This window comes from Pteropus vampyrus, unplaced genomic scaffold, assembly GCF_000151845.1.
Source record: "Pteropus vampyrus isolate Shadow unplaced genomic scaffold, Pvam_2.0 Scaffold26, whole genome shotgun sequence".
NCBI lineage: Eukaryota > Metazoa > Chordata > Mammalia > Chiroptera > Pteropodidae > Pteropus > Pteropus vampyrus.
Window position 1 is genome coordinate 3316741 of NW_011888807.1, and position 4605 is coordinate 3321345.

The 4605-nt window shown below is 32.6% G+C and overlaps 1 long non-coding RNA gene across 1 annotated transcript; it reads left to right on the plus strand.

The window, feature by feature from the left end:
• Positions 1–665: 665 nt before the first annotated feature.
• LOC111737377 lies at positions 666–3826 on the plus strand. Its single transcript, XR_002779423.1, has 3 exons — positions 666–750; positions 3318–3415; positions 3738–3826. It is a non-coding gene; the product is annotated as an uncharacterized LOC111737377 (long non-coding RNA).
• The last annotated feature ends 779 nt before the right edge of the window (positions 3827–4605 follow it).

A 4605-nucleotide genomic window follows, 5' to 3' on the forward strand; every position in this document is an offset into this window, starting at 1 on the left:
GAACACAGTAATAAACATCAACCTGAAGTTATTTTAGACTAGGTTGCATGGTTATTACAGGTACATACAAACTGTATATAAATAAACTTGTGACCCACATACATATTGATCTTGGAAGTCATAACTAACTTCTTAGATGCTGCTCAATCTATCATGAAATTTCTCTGTCCTCAACATGGAAGATAATCTCTATTAAAAATAGCACCAGTATTTTCATTTCTATAGCTTTAAATACAGAGCCAAAATAAACATTTGTGAACTGTTGCTTCATCCTGTCATCCTCATTTATTTGGCCATGATAATTATACTACTGTAACCAGCTTGAATTCTCTTTTAGTTCTAATTCTAAAATGATCCATGTTAGTATGATGAATATATGTTTTTATGAAACTGGCTTCATTTCCTCATCCTCAGAATTGGGTGATTGTATTTCCTCTCTGGATGAATTAGAGCAGTATATTTGAGATTATATTTCATTAGTTTTATTGCTGCTTGTTAAAGTTTTATTATTCTCTCTGTGTTATATTTCAGGCTTGCAACACTTGCCAGCAGTACTAAGTGACTTGATATACATGAATCATAACTCTGTGACCTAAGAATATGCTGTCTTCAAATATAATGGTGTCTTAGAAGTGATACTTTATAATGCTATTAAACATATGCATTCACAGAATAGCTATCTAAAATTAAGGAACTTTATTTCAAATTTTCTTTCATCCTAGTTAAAGTAGTCAGCATTTCTCTTAAGAGGTAAGTGGTACATAATATGCTTTAAAAAAGAATTCATTCATTCTGTATGATTTTAATTTTATGTAATTGTTATTTACTATGCAATTATAATTCGAGGTCTTTAAAGCAGTCTAGCACTTAGGTAAAATCTGGAACTACTTGGTGCTACTTACGTTCCTGTCTCTTTATTCAACTGAATAAATAGTTGAGTACATATAATGGATAGTTATATGTCACATAATTGTAGTGGTACTAGACAGATTGAGGGTTTAGTAGGAAATGCTAGAATATTCTAACATATTCTACCTTATAATTATAACCCCTGTTCCTCTGAATTCACTATACTGTGGTTTCTTATTCTATAAATGGAGATGAAAAAGTAGCCCTCCCTGATACATATATAGTGATTATTAAAATGTCTGCAATTATTATCATAGAGAACATAATTCAGATAAATTATCTGAAATTGAACTCCTTAAGAGCAAATTTGCTTAAGGAATTTTTTGTTTTCGTTTTTCAGAAAAAATTAATGTTTTAGTTTTCTAGTAAAGAAAACATTATCTGCAACCATCATCAATAATTTAGTCTCTAGAAAGAGAATGATTCATTTATGGATATTTATCAAGTTCTCACTATGTGCCAAAGGAAACTTTAAATTGTGTTTAGCGCAATGTTATTTTTATATCTTTATACTTTACATAATCAAAACTAGTGATTCACATAAAAATCTCTAGTTACCTAGATGTTTACTACCAATAAACTAAAATTCCTTGGACATTTTAGAAAAAAAGGAAGTTTATTCTTTATTTTTATAGGATTTTTCTTCTTTGATGGTACTCTAACATTTAAAAAAAATAAATAAAATTGAATCATAAAATCAAACTTTTTCTTACTAAAAGCAAAATAGGACAAAAAACAAACTCTGAGGGAGAAAAAAAAGCAACGTGGAACTGTCAGCGTACTAATTCTTGGAGCAGACAGAAATTCCATGCTTATTTTCTGGTAAGCGGCAATGCAGACAGCCACAGATCCGTGAGCACCTGGCATTGCACTGTGTCACGGCATTTCATTTCTGGTGCCAGGGAAGCTCTGAAGACATTTGACATCTCCAAGGTTAGAGGCCTCTTGAGGTCTCTGTGGTTTGACATATGGAGATCTCTATTTGGTTTCTCACTAATTCCAAAAGCCCAAGTGATCCTAAAAGAGAGTGATCAGGAGACCTCCTGAGAATTTTAATTGTCTTCTGAAGAGCTTGGAGTTTGAGAACAAAATTAAACATAATAACAGAAAATTAGTTTGAAACTAAGTGTTTACATGTGATGGTAACAAAAAACACTAATGTGTGCATGTTTTCCCCTTCCTACATTAGCCCTTCTTTTCTCCTTCCTTGCCCCTAACCACCAAGAAGAATTCTTTCAGTTCCAATATTGTTTAGATGATGCTTTGGGTCAATGAAAAAAAAATGAAAAAGAGAAGATGGGTATTTATTTTAGGAAGAGAAAAAGGAATAACGACACAAGGAAAGTGAGAGGGAGGAAAGACAAAAGTTCTAATGAGATGTTGGCACTGAGGAGAGTGCTTGGTTGGGAGTTGAGAGGATCAGAGAAGAGATTTAGGAGTTGCTGCTATCCATGTGGGGAATGATAAAAGCCACACAGATGGGGAAAATGGATATTTAAGATGATTTGTGGTTTTTAAAGTATATTTCCGTACTGTTGCTATTTTTTAAAGGACATCTTTAAATAATTTGAATGTCTTTTAATTCTTTCTGGTTACTCTATTGTGTTTCTTTGAGCACAAGTCTCAGCTGAGCCTGGATCACTTGGGCCTGGTTGTTAGTTGGGTTACTCTGTATTTCTAGAAGACATCAGGTTTCCAAATATGGGGAAATCTTATGGTCATTTTGCTTATCTTTTGGTAGGGAGCTTGCACCATGCCATCTTTCCATGAGTGCAAGGATGGACGTGTGATCATGATAGTGACTATCTTGATATTATAGGGCCCTTCACTAGACATATAGTTTTCTAGTGTCCTTAGAGTAAAGTTCAAGTTAAGGAATTAGAAGACTGTTGGAAGAATTAGACAAACTTCTGTTGTGGGTGGAAAAGTTAACCTTTAAAAAAGGCTGTGGGAGAAGGCTTGATTCCACATCCCTGAGTTAAACTTCAGTCCTCAAAGATGCTGAACATTGAGGAGTCCTAGGGGTTCTATTGAAACTTTCATTGAGAATATCCATTGCTCTGTGTTTCTGCATTGAAAGAGAGGCTCTGTGGTCCAAATAATTAAACATTTTAGTGACTATGCTTTTCCCAGTAGCAAAAGTGGTAGCAGCGATCTTTTCCTGTCATCACTTATCTTGTTCAGGTGTTAATACTACTCTTCATATTTTTTTTTTTTTAGTTGTCCCTAAAATGACTAAAAATTTAACATATTCAAACCCAAATGCAAGCTTTTCCCTCATGAGATTTCTTCTCAGACTTACCTTGGCATTGTTCCCCAGGTTTGGAACTTAGGAATAATCTTTTATTTTCATCTTCACTCTTGTCTAATCTTTCATGACCAATGTCTTCCTTTTTAATGTTTTTCAGACCCTGAATATTGCCAGTGATATTATTTTACTCAAGTTGTTCCTCCAAATGGGGAAGCCTGCCCTTTTCCTTTCTATCCAATTCTTTTAAGCACAAAAGTAAGTCTCCTCTCTTAGAGTCGTGTCTGCTCCTCCCTCTAATCTCAGACCTTTTCTCCTTTTCTCATATGTGCTTAGCAATTATTTTATTACTGTGGAACTATTGTAGCATTTACTAAAATGTTTTATTTCATGTGCATCTGTCCTATATGCTTATTGAATCTGTAAGTTTTAAATATTACTATGCTTTCTTTCTTTCCTTCCTCAATTACTATGTTTAATCCTTAAGTATTCCTTTGAATGTATACAAAGTGCTGGGTTCATAATAAGTTCTCATTACCTGTTGAATTTAATCAAACAAAGTTTTGCTTGTAAAATGCAGGTAAGAGATGCAGTTGACAGTTCAATGAACAAAGAGTAAAGAATATAGCTATGCTTCTCAAACATTTTCTCAGAAGTCCTCCTGGAAGCTGAGGAGAGTGGTAAGTATCCCAGGTAGCAGAAGTATAGCCTGAAGCAGCTATATCAAATATGTTTGCTGTCTCCTGTTTAATCCTAGATATTTGGAGGAATTATTCTTATCTCCATGTTCTTAGTATTTGTTTTAATATAAAAACAATGTTTTAAGTTATATATACAGTTTAACAATTTTTCTTCCGACTCTATGCCTCCCAAATCCTGCAATGAAATTGATGGTTCAGAAAGATTTGCCTGATTAATGGTATTTCTCTTAGTTTGAGATTTTAGAGACTTGCTGATAATGAGGCCACACTATATAGAAAATTAGTGGCATATTCATGACTACAAAACTGCAGTGGGGAATTCTCATTTAAGGAGGTCCGTATATATTTTCACATACTGAAATTGTAAATATAGTAACAGATTAAAAATTGGGAATCTTTGCTTGGTTCATAAGAATTTGTGTTTTATTTATCCATTACGTGCTCAAATTCAATTACCATTTCAGTATATGTCTCTAAAATATAAGATCTAATTAAAAAGTTTTCTATGAGAGTTTAGTTTTTTTCCTAAAGAGATCTATATAAACTTAATGCTTGAATGTAACATTCCTAAACCATTTTAAAAATAAAACAAAAAACTTATATCGCAAGTTTGAATAGAAGTAGTATTAGAATATTAATATCAAAACTGTTTTGTACAAATAACACATATATATATATATACAATGTGATCAAATGCTTTAATTTATGCATTCAAAATATTAAGTATTTGCATAATTATGTATAATA